The sequence below is a fragment of the Narcine bancroftii genome, chromosome 4 (genome assembly GCF_036971445.1).
Source record: "Narcine bancroftii isolate sNarBan1 chromosome 4, sNarBan1.hap1, whole genome shotgun sequence".
In the NCBI taxonomy this organism is placed as follows: Eukaryota; Metazoa; Chordata; class Chondrichthyes; order Torpediniformes; family Narcinidae; genus Narcine; species Narcine bancroftii.
Genome location: NC_091472.1, coordinates 84,233,740 through 84,246,810, shown reverse-complemented (window position 1 = coordinate 84,246,810; position 13,071 = coordinate 84,233,740). Strand labels below are relative to the sequence as shown.

The following is a 13,071-nucleotide window of genomic DNA, read 5'->3' as shown; positions in this document are numbered from 1 at the left end:
ATGAATTGCTGGAACAACTCTCAAGATGCCACTATTTATTAACAATCTTTATTTTAAATATATGTATACATGTATTTTATGTATACATGTACTGTACTTGTCAATATGAGGGCTATATCTGTTTGTGTGTTTGCACTCTGGACCAAAGAATGCTGTTTGTTCAGTTTGTACTGGCACAATCAGATGATAAATAAACTTGAACATGAGAAAGCACCAGTGTAGAAAAGATGATTGAATTTAACTTTATGGTTTATAGTGGTGACTACCCGCCAACAGTTTGTCACTGGCTATGAAAATGTCTCTGTGGTAGAAACATTTCCCTTCAGGAGGTAACATTATCTGTTTCCCATCCCCTCAAACTTGAACAATCAATGAAAGTTGGTGCAAAAATTTCAAACCATAATTTTGTGTCCCATATTATCGGGTGGTAAAAACCATCATGAACCGTTTGTTATGATTCAAAGATGGGCATCAGATTTTAGATGACTGACAGCAGAAATGGAGATGTCATGAGGTTGCAATGAGATGTTCAGGATTTGGAACGCTTTCTCCAGTAGAGTAGTGGATAGAGAATCCAAGGCCTTCAACTTCAAAAGAAAAGTTGTTAATAATGCAAAATTTTAAAAAATGCAAAGATATGGGGAAAGAGCAAGGAATGGGAATCCATTGTTGATGAAAGTAGCTGAATCTCAAACCAACAGAATCAGATTCAGTCAGCTGAATGATCTCTGATTCCACAATTGCAGCACCAATGGCATCAGGCTGAATTGACCCAGCCTGACAGGTTTTTTTTGAGCAGAAAATTACATCAGTTTTTTTTATTCCTGTGCTTTCTCTTTATCCAGTACTTCTGTGAAGATTCTTTTGGAGCAAAGCATGGATTTATTGTGACAACCATGTTATAGAAACTGCATGTCACTGTCAGTTGCATCATCTGCAGTAACTTGCTCAAATGTAAAACCATGCTACTGTTAAATATATCAACAAAAGATCAGTAGCTTTTGGCAAGAGATGTTTGATTTCTGTTGCAAATGCTTAACCCTCCCACACCCCAACCCTGAAGGTTGAAAGTAGTCTTGATGAGAGCAATGAGCATTGCCTGTCTAAGTTATCTCTCAACATCAAGTGTGACCACAATTTGGTTTACTTCCCAGCAGCTCCTCTGCCATGTCCACACTCAGCACTTATTTATCCTTTACATTAACATGAGTGAAGGTAAGGCTATTATATCGTGTCCTGGCAATGAATCAAATAAATACACTTTTGTGCTGCTTTACATTTGGCTCCTTCGTTGAACAAGACTCAGCCATGAAGAGTATTTTATGACATGAATTCTGATATTATTGGCTTGTTGAATGAATCCAATTGACTGCCATTATGAAAATGCACCATCACAATTTTTTTCAAAAGGCAGTCCTTTTGTCCCTTTTACTGATGCCTCACAATTGTTTAGACAGAAGTAACAATGATATGGGTGGATAACTTATTAGGAGAGAACCAACAGAAAGTAAGAATATTTGGAATGTGTTCCCACATGATGTATATTGAGTCTTCATAGGAATCTATACTGGAACCGAAGCTTTTCACTGCATTTATACAGTAAATGATTTGGATTAAGGTGCAGTGAGCCAGATATTCGATGCAGCGGGTCACATTTGTGGCAGTGGTGCTATAAATGCTTAATACCACAAAATTCAAAAAGATCCATCCCCTTGCAATGAGATCCTTGACTTCCTTATCAACAGACTCAAATCACCTTCTCCTCTCTGATCATCAAGGCAGGAGCACCCTAAGGCTGCATGCTTCATCCCTCACTTTATTCCTGGTGCACCCATGACTGTGCAGCCAAGTTCAGCTCCAACTCCATCTAAAAAATTCACTGACGACTCCACCATTACCAGTCAAAATAGAGATCGATTGAGAATCTAGTTGTGTGGTACCAGAACTGGAGTCTTTCTCCCACCATCACTAAGTCTAAGGAGCTTATTACTGATTTTAGGAATGAGAGATTTAGGGACCAAGCACCTCTCCACTTATGATGAGATGAAGGTTGAGAGGGTTAGTACCTTCAACATTCTGGAAGTCCATATTCTCAGAAGACCTTTCCTGGAACCAGCACATTGTGGCAACTATGAAGAAGGAATACCTCTACTTTCTCAGTCTGAGGAGATTTGACATGTCTTTGAATACTCCGATCTATCACAGGCTCTAACATCAATTTCACCCATCTATATGAGGCACTTCCTCAAGAAAGCAGCAAACATTACAAAGGCCTCCAATTACTCTTGTCAAGAGGTTCTCAACCTTTTTTCCCCCCCACTCACATACTATCCTAGGATACCATAGGTGCTCTGTGGTTCATAAGGGAATACTGCAGGTAGTATGTGAGTGAGGGAAAAATGGTTGAGCACAACTGCCCTAATCATAATCTCTTCTCACTGCTACCTTCAGGTAGAGGTACAGAATCCCAAAAGCCATCACCTGTTGGTTCATGAGCAGTTTCTTTCCAACAGCTATCATCCTCTTGAACCTCTCCTTGTTACATTAGTCATGAACTTCTCTGATCTTATGAAAAGTCAGCTTACCCCACTTTTGCCATCCCATTTTTTTGCACAAGAATTACTGTGAATATTGATTATCCATCTGAAGTATCTTTTTAAATTCAATTAAGTTTACTATCATGGTATTTTTTTAAAAATAACTTCAGCTGCAGCAAGTAAGAATTTTAGTGCATATGTACACTGTACAATTTCTATGATAATAAACTCATTATCCTTATCAATGTATGGCAACAAACATGTAAAAGCAAATATGAAAATTAACATTATAAAAACAGCTTCTTCTCCTCTGCCATCAGATTTCTGAATGGACAATGAATCTATGGAACACTATCTCAGTTCTCTTTTTATCTACAAGTTTATTTTTTTAATCTTGTATTTACAATATCATCATTTATAGTAATTTTGCACCTTGTTTTGCTCAATACTACTGCCACAAAACAAATTTCATGACATATTCTTGACAATAAACTTGCTTTTGATTCTGAAACTCTTTGCACTTTTTTCCTTTGTGTGACACTACAGATGTGAAAAGACCTTGAACTGTATAATTTTTTTAAATTGTGAATAAAGTCAATCATGAAATTTAAAAAAAGGATTCTTGTGTGCAGCCACATTTTTGTTGCCTCCATCCCTCCAAGTTTCCTCCAAAATAATAATCTTAGCCAGAGTCAGCTCTGTCGAGCACTTCTTCTAAAATATTCACAGGGCAGATCTTCAAGATGAGGACAGCTTGAAAAATCCTTGCAGAAAGACAAATGGAGGATCTGCAGATTCTTCCAAGCTGGTGATTAGCAGAAAGGGCACAGACAGCAATGCCTCCCAGGACCTCCTGTCCTCTATCATGGAGATAATCAAGAAGACAAATGGAATGTTGGCCTTCATTGTTCGAGGGATGGAATTTAAGGTCAAGGTTCTGGTCTCCTTATTTGAGAAATGCGATAATGTTGTAGAGGAGATTGATTCTGAAAAGTGAGGTGATTGGCCTATGAGGAGCGATTGAGTTGCCTGGGACTATACTTGCTAGAATTCAGAAGAAAATGAGGGGCCTTAAAGATATATGATATGAGGAAGTCAATACTTAAGTTGATCCATCCAAATTAAACCGGTGCAGTCCCTGATCAGAAAATCTTTAGCAGCCTTGCTCTGCTTAGGGATACCATTGCCTGGATACAGGACAGAGGGGTAGAATATTGTCTGGTCAGCTTGGACCCGAGAAGGCCTTTGACAGGAAATTGCACCTGTACATAAAGTCATATAGTTGTAAGCCCAACATAGGCCGTATAGTCCACAGCTGCCCTTGGGACAACTGCTGTGAGGTAGACATGGTTGCCCATATATTTGTGAACTGTACATTTGTACACAAAGATTGTCTGGAGAAAGGGGCAAGGTGTATGGTCACCCCAAATGACTTTGATCTATGGGTTGTTTCTGGGGACACGTACATAGAGATCGACAACAAATTTTATGTTTGTACTCTGACAATAACTTTGAATTTTGAAATTCTGCTGAAAGATCATCATCTCTGTGAAAGACACATTTTGATTTGCCTAAAACTTGTTGGTTTTCTAGTGCAATGAGATGTCCACAAGGGAATGGTGTCAATTGGCATATTCTTGTCTGAGGGGTGCACAGAATGTTGATGCAGCCAATGCAATGGCTTTGTGGGGAAGGACTACAGTAAAGTATCCTTCCGTCACTGGATATTCATGGGTTGGATCTGATGTGGAGGCCCCACAAACAACTGAAATTAGTATCACCCCAGTGAGCCACGAGTGGCAGTTGTGTAATATGCACATTGCTAATGTTTGGAATGTATTATACTAGGGCAACACAGTTAGCATCGCGGTTAACGCAACGCTGTCACAGCACCACGATTGGGACTGGGGTTCCAATCCCCATATCTACATGGGATTTCCCCGGGGGCTCCGGTTTCCTCCCACCCTTCAAAACACCTTGGATTGTAGGTTACAGTATGGGCTTATGGGCCGAGGTGGCCTGTTACCATTCTGTATTTTTTTTTAAATTTAAAAACTGTGAATGTATAGACTGAATAACACGACAGATGTGAAGAACGTGCACTTTTTTTCTTTTGTACAGCACTTACATTTTTTTAATTATAGGTAGTTGAATTTTGAAATTGAAACAATTATTCTGTGAAGCATTACACACTCAGTATAAATACAGTTTATTACAAACCAGTAAGAGAGCTGGGTACCCAGTGCTATTAATCCCACTGAAGTTTTAAAATTTTATCAACTTTTGAATTATTTTCACCAATCAGATGACATTGAAAGAATAAGCAGACGGTTTGTGACAAACAGGAGTCGATGCTCAGAAATGATGAGTAATGATGAAGTGTTCTCTGAAAATAATGTTTTAAAAAACTCTTCTGACAAGATGAAAAGAGAAAATGAGTGCCAAAGCAGATTGCGAATGTGTCAGAATGAAATCAGACTGAAAACGAAGATAAATCATTGGAATGGACCAATAGAGATGTTTTGTTGAATCTGTCTTGATAATAGCAATTATTTGTTTTGGTCTGGAACTTTTCAACCAAGTCCAAGATAACAAAAGTTAGGTAGCAGTTAGTGCATCGCTGTAACACTGCCAGTGCCCCAGATTCAAACTGATGCTGTCTGTACATTCTCCTCGTGTCTGCATGGGGTTCCTCTGGGTGCTTTGGTTTCCTACCATTCTTCAAAACATTCGGGGGTTGTAGGTTAATTGGGCATATTGGGCAGCATGGGCTCGTGGGCTGGAAGGGCCTGTTAACATATTGTATGTTTAAATTTAATTTGTTCCAGGTTAACAGGAGCACCATCAAACACAGTGATGTTCAGAGATTGTTGGGTAGGAGCTGGAGGTGTTTTTTTTCTGATCTATCTTGGAGAAGAGAGATTGGAAATTGGAGGGAATCTTACAGTGGGAGACCTTGGCGTCTGAAATCAAAGACTGCAATGGTGGATAATTAAAGTTGTGGGTGCTCACGGCTGGAAATGAAGGAAGATCTAAGGCTGACAATGAAGTCTTAGTCTTTGAGTTGCATTGCAGCAGAATTTTGATAATTTATTCATGATTTTGTTCATATGATAAGAATAAGATGATGATGAATTGATTTATAAACATAGGCAAGGAAGTTAAAATGGAGCATTTGATTGCAGAGCTTGATTGTACCAACATCTTAAGCCAGAGCCATAGGGTATGTCGATCCAAAGTATGAGAACATGAAGGTACCTCTGTTAGGGCCACTATTAAACAGCAGAGTTTTGCAGGAAAGTGCAAATGGTGTTTTTTATTTTAATTTTTTTTAACACTCAATCAACTCTGCCTCAATCTTTAAGTTGTGTTTATCAATGCTGTTGATAATTGATGATTTTTGTTCTGAAGTGCTTTTGAATACTGAAAAGTGAACTTGAATTTTGAAAACAGCATTGGAATGGAAGTTGCTGGAGATTATGTATTGGAAGTCAAGATGTCCTGATCAATAAAACTAGAGAGAAACAGATAAGAGTTCCTATGCTTTAACAATGTTTATTTGTGTGTTATCTGCATGAACAATAAAGGAATAGACATATGGGCCATAGTCAAACTGCAATCTGCAATGGTTTATGAATCATTGATATTCTTGCAGTGAACTGGAATTCACTGTCTGTATGTAGTTCAGATGTCTGGCTCCTCCCTTGGCTCCATCCTCACCTACCCCAATATAAACCCTGGTTTTCCTGCCTTACCTCAGATTCACATGAGGACTATTGTGTCTACTGGCCATTGATTGTAAGCTATTAAAAACGTGTTTGTTACTCCTCACTTGTCTCTGAGTGCAGTCGGTCGCATTACAATTCTCTTACATTTTTTGAAAGGTATCTGAAGGCCATTTCTTCAAAGTATATATTCAAGATTGTGACATTCAGATTAACATTTAACACTAAGGGATTCATCACATATCATGAGAGTAGGGAAAGTGGAGTTAAGATGGAAGGTTGGCCCAATAGTCCATTCTTCCCATTTCACACGTTGTTACTTGGCATACAGTCACAGAATTATAGATATTTTTGGTACATAAGGCAGCCTTTCAGGCCAACTTGTCCTTGTCAATTGCAATATTGTCCCAACTTAATGCCCTTTTATATATTGTAGTACTGTGTACAATGCAATAAAGTCAAGTTATTGTTGATTCATCTTGTATTCATATGTGTGGGTTCTTAGACAACACATGAATGAAAGAAAAGGTTCTTTACTATAAAGTTGATGCAAACAGCCCATGGGACATGCCATGAGGCTGCAAGCCTCTATTACAGATCTTTCATACTGTAGTCTCTTGCTCTGTGTCAGCCCCCTGCTGGCAGCCAAGTAAAATCAAACAAGAGCTATAATCCTTAAGGCATTGCTAGTTGCATTGCAACCATGATCACTATCATTACATCTCCCTTTCTTAAAACAAAAGTAGCTTACTTTTAACTAACATGTTTTCTTTGTATAACTCTGCAATTTTAACTTTAACACCAGGAACTTACAATTTCAATATTATCAACATTGTTAACAATTTTAAAACTTGTTTCATGTGTTCACAAACTTGAAGAGTGAAAAAGATAGCATTACCTAATTCTGTAACAGGAGTCTTTAAATTTTCTCAATGAATCTCTTTGGAGGATTCACGTGTCTTGACGATCTCCTGATTGATTGTTCTTGGATATGAGTTGTTCCATCAGAGGATGTCTTCTCCGCTGTGCATTCAGGTTGTTCAACAGTATCCGTCTTTCCATCTACTGTGGCTGGTCTCATTTGAAGATATCAACAATTTCTTTGCAGAACAGTACCTTCATCTGTCTGAATGGTGTATGATCTTGGTTGGACTTCACTAAGGACAGTTCCCTTCTGAATCCATAAGTTTGTTTTGTCTTTAAGCCTTACTTGGTCAGCAGTGTAGAGTTCCGGTAGGTTTTTTGTTCCTCTGTCAAAGTAATACTTTTGCTTTTCTTTCTGTTTTTCTTTGAATTTCCTCACTTTCTCCCCCTCTTTTGTTTTTAGGAGGTTCTCTTGAATGGGTAAGTTTGATCTTAGCCTATGTCCCATAAGAGTTGTGCTGGTGACATATCACACTTGAGCGGCATTGTGCAGTATACTTGCATGCTCTGGTAGAAGTCCGTTCCTCTGTCTTTTGCTTTGTACTTCAGTCTTTTCACTGTCTGTATCGATTTTTCTCTAGACTGTTGGACTTTGGAAAATGAGCACTTGATGTGGTGTGTACAAAGTCCCACTCTTTGGCAAACTGTTGGAACTTTGAATTGGAAAACTGGGGTCTGTTGTCTGTGAAGACCTCACTTGCCATGCCATGTCTGGCGAATATGGCTTTTATACCTGTTATTACAGGATCTTCAGTGGTGGTGTTCAGTTTACACATCTCTGGATACAGGGAGTAATAGTCCGTGACTACAAGATAATCCTTCCCTTGATATTCAAATAGGTCAACACCTACCTTCTGGTAAGGTCTGTATGGTACTGGGTGTGGGTTTAGTGGTTCTGCAGGATTGCTTACTTGATATTTCTAGTATATTGTACAGTTTGACACTTCATTTGCAAAATCATTGTTGATTCTTGGTCAGTACATCATCTCTCATGCTCTTTTCTTTCACTTTTCAATTCAGAGATGTCCTCCAAGGATCCTTTTTAGCATCTCTTTTCTCAGACTCTTTGGGATAAGGATTTTACTTCCTTTGTAGATTGTCTTTAACCACTGATAGTTCCGTCCTGCAATTCCAGTGCTCTGAAACGCCAGGTAAGCAGTCCTGCTTCAAGTTGGGCCATCCATCCAAGATGTTTTTTCTCAGTTGTCTCAGTGTTTCATCTTTGTTTATCTATGACTTTATGAGCTCCATTTTTGCATTTGATATGGGCAGTGCACTTGTGATCATGTCCACGAAGGCATTCACATCTCCATCCATTTTGGTGTTTGTGGACTCTCTCGTGTCAACTGCTCTAGACATTGTGTCTTCTGTATGCATTAGCTTACCCAGTGTATGCCACATTCAGTGTATAGCATTGCAGCCTAATCATCATTCTTTGTATTCTAAGTGGACATTCATTTAATGGCTTTTGGAACAATGCAATCAAGGGCTTATGGTCAGTTTCTACACTGATTGCTTGTCCTGACAAACTGATGAAATCTTTCACAGCCATATGTGATGCTGAGCAGCTCCTTTTCAATTTAAGCGTATTGTGTCTCCGCATCTGTCATTGAGCGTGATGCATACGCAATGGGCTGCCAGTCATCATATTTTTGCAGAAGAACTACACCGAGCCCACTATGTGACGCATATGATGATATCTTGATGGGTCTCATTGGGTCATAAAGCTTCAGAAACTAGTTCCTCTGTGAGGAGTTTCTTTAGTTCCCTCCATGACTTTTCATGCTCATGATTCCACTCCCATTCAATGTTCTTTTCTATTAGTCTTCTCAATGAATTTACCCATATAGTTGACCATTTTATTAAACCTCTGTACATCCTTTTTTCATTGTGGCCTTGGCATGTTCCCAATAGTGGACACCTTTCTGGGATCTGGTTTGATGCCCTCACTGTCAATAATATCTCCTACAAATATTAGTTCTGTCACTCTGAGCTGACATTTCTCTCTATTCAGCTTCAGGTTTGTTTTCCTTGTTGCTTCCAGCACTTTCCTTAGTCTCTCATCATGCTCCATTCTTGTGATTCCCCGTACTATCATCCATTGAGGTATCGACTCTGTCCTAGAGCTCATAGACCATATGGATAGTTTTGTGATACACTTCAGGAGCTGAGGCAATTCCAAATGGTAACCTTAGGAATCTGTATCTGCCAAATGGACTGTTGAATGTGCACAGTCTTGAACTTGCTTCATCCAATTTCAACTGCCAAAATACTGATGATCCATCTAACTTGCTGAAAAACTTTGCAATTGCAAACTGTGACATGATTTATTCATGCATCTGACTTAAAATGTTCTCTCTTTATTGCTCTGTTTAGATCTCTTGGATCCAGGCAAATTTTAAGCTTTTCATTCTTTTTGTCCACAACAATGAGTGAACTCACCCACCCCGTTGGCTCATCTATCTTCAGAATCGTGTTCTGGCTTACCATCCTGTCCAACTCTGCTTTTAGTTGCTTTTGAAGTCAAATTGAATATTTTGGCATGGATGTATTATTGGTGGCACATGTTTATCCACTCTGATCGTGTGTTCTCCTGGAAGGCTGCCTAGACCCTGAAATAGGTCATTGTACTTTTTCATGTGTTTATCACAGACTGTCTCTCCTTCGCTTTCCACAACGAGCACCCTTTTTACTGGGTTCAATTTCTCATAGTCTGTTAAACCTAGTATGGCCTGAACATCCTTTGGTTTTGCAATGATTGCTAGCATGTGCTCTTTATCCTTGTGTTTCTCCTTGCACTGGTATATTGGTGCCTCAATATCCTGTCATCTTCACTTTTGTTCCATACATCGTTGGTCTAGGTCTAATCTTAAAATCAGTCTCTGATATTACATTAATTTGTGCTCCCGTATGCAATTTAACTGAAATGTATATGTCATTCACTTTTAATCTCAACATCCAGTCTCTGTTTTCTTTCTTGTTTTCAGTCACAAGATCTACATAGAACTCCTCTGTCTCCCTTAAAATTTGTCTACCGAAGGAGGGAGAAATAAGGACACTGTAAATCATATCATGTGGAAGGAGAACGTAATATTTTGTTTATTCGATTTACATGAGTCTTTGGAAAATCAAAATTAAAATATTTTAAAAAATCTTTGTGTACAGATAATCACAGAAATAAGGCTCCAGCGAGGAATGAACTCATGACCTCTGGTTTACAAGACCAGTGCTCTATCGGAGCCTCTATTGGGACATTCACTTGACCCAGATTGGTCTCTGATACCAGTGGCTGCCTATACTCTACACACTCACACACTCTACAGACAGGGACATTCACATACACTCCTGGTTCCCTGTACCAATGTGGGTGCAGATCACTGCAAGCACAGCTCAGCTTAAGTGTTGTGTACACCTTACCTGCAACTCTTCCAGCAATATCCACAGTCGTGACGTGGCGTGGAGTGATATCTGGGGCTTGGACCATATGGCAAAAAGAAACAATGTGCTATGCATCGATGTTCTATACAGTTCTGATCTGAGCATCTAGCTAATAATGACCCTAGGTGATTTCATCTAGCCAACGACAAGGTGCACTAATGGGTGACTGGAGTCCAACCTTGACTGACAAGCGATGTGACTTTCGAATAAGTTTCAGGTAGGGAAGACATGTGACCACCTGCCATAAACACATTCCATACAGGCAGGGAGGCCACATGTTTCTCCACAATCCATATATATAACACACATACATTGTTCAATGTGTATATGCCACAAAATTCTTACTTGCTGCAGCTAAACAGGTACTTTTTAAAAATTGCATCAGTAAATATACAAAAATAATATATATTTACATTCATCCTTGAGTAAATAAAGTGACTTCATAATAGTGCAGACAATCCTTTTGTGGTGTTGGAGCCATCCCTGATTTAGTGTAACAAGAGGAGGTTCATGTGTCTAATAACTGTTGGAAAGAAACTGTCCTTGAATCTAGAGGTGCTGGCATTCATGTGAAAAATTTGTTTTTCTACCTATAAATATTTTATTCTTGAACTTGTAAAATTTAGCAACTCATTTCAACAATTTTGGATCGGGGGGAGGGGGGTGGTCAGTGTGCACCTTACCTTCCTTCTATTGGCACCCATGTTATTTTCTATTTTCTCTTATTTCCTCACCTTATTGTACTCATTCATTCTTGCTGGAATAAAAATGACTGTGCACTTGTAGTCTCTGTTTTCCATCTTTTGGATGATCTTCACATGTGATCCAAGTCATTGAAAGTGGCTTTTAATTTAGCCCTCTACCTCTGCTACACTTTTGAACAGCTATGAGTAATTGTATACCAGAGTGATTGTCCGAAAAGCAATCAGAGTCAAGGAAACTGGCTGATTTTGCCCACCCCATCACAAAGGTGTGGAAGGTAGTCAAAGAGTACTGACTATTAAACTGGTTATAATGAAGTTGTGTACATTGAGGATTGATCCCAGGGCCTTTTTGGTTCCTGTCGTTGCCACAACTAGATGTATTCTTTGAAAGAAGAACTTATCCTTTCAGTTTCAGTGATCTTTTTCCTCAAACATATTTTTGAATATAAATTTTATTTCCTCATGCAACCAACAAATAATGGAGTGTAACCCTGAATAAGTGTTACAAAGCATGTACATTTAGCAAAGCCCATGGGGTGCCTGGAAGCAGTTAATGAATTTTGAAAACAAAATCAATGCATTCATGTTGGAACTGTTGGATTGTGCTATTTGTTTTATTAAGTTTAGTTTCTAAATTACTAAAGATGTTGGATCCTGTACTAATGTATTTTTTGAGCTCCAATGATATCCCAATAGAATGCCTTTCAAGTTATATCAATGACTACACTTTCTACACTAATTGTTATGACTTGTTGCACACTGAATTCTTTATAACTTCACCTGAGGAAATTTAGCAGAATTATTTAATTTTGAATTGGTGATAAATCAGGAATTTGTTTGTTACAGTGGGATATTTGTTACCTTAAATATCGACTTTGTATTTTCTCAATTGCCAAAGACTTGTGTGAGAGCAAAGCAAAAACAAAGATTTGCATAGCATGAAATTGTGCAAATTGCATTGTTATTAATAACCATGCATAATATGATCAGATAATTTATCACCTAAGTTTGTGAAGGGAAGGAAGGTTAGATTGTGTAGTGAGTCATCTCACAAAATCATTGCATTTCTTGGATAAAATGTGTCTAAACTTGGTAAAAGAGGTGAGGTTGGATGCTGACGATCTCAGGAGTTTTTAATGATATACTTTATATCAAATGTGTTTAACATTCGAACATCCTTGCACTATTTATGGAAAAAATGTTATTTCTTTAGCTAGACAAAATAGTGTTCTGAAAGACATGATTCACTTCCTTTCAGAGTTGAAAGAAGCATTGATCCAGCCCTGTTTACCTTTGTGGTCAAAGTTTTAGTCCAAGAATGTTGATTTGGCATCTCAGTCATAAGAAACAATAACCTCCTGATCGTGGGCATGTTTTCACCTGTGCTAGACAGTTTGATCATTGGTTATTTTGACCTCTGTTAATTAATGAAAGCCGGGGGTTCCTCAATGTCAGTAGAAAATCTTTCCCTTTGAAATGTATGTATATAGACATAGTTTGATGACATGACAAAATGAAATGTGAATGGAAACAATTCTTTTTCACAGCTCTTTGGAACTTGAACATACATGCATATGCAGGTGAAGGTACAATTTTATACACATCGATCTAAATATCCTGGTGTGGAAAGACACAGCAAATTCTATGTCAAATGAGTGGAATCTGTTTCTGTTAAGCATCAGGTGTTGTCTCTTGGCAGCACTCCAGACCCTGACTCAGGTTTCGAGTTCCATTCCAATGAAT

The 13,071-nt window shown here is 38.5% G+C and overlaps 1 protein-coding gene and 1 long non-coding RNA gene across 5 annotated transcripts in view; one reads left to right on the top strand and one right to left on the bottom strand.

The window, feature by feature from the left end:
* The window catches only part of macrod2 (mono-ADP ribosylhydrolase 2), a 1,543,249-nt gene that overhangs the window by 568,312 nt on the left and 961,866 nt on the right, over positions 1-13,071 (top strand). The gene's annotated exons all lie outside the window — the stretch shown is intronic.
* The window catches only part of LOC138760769 (uncharacterized), a 64,808-nt gene that overhangs the window by 50,593 nt on the left and 1,144 nt on the right, over positions 1-13,071 (bottom strand). The window lies entirely within an intron of this gene.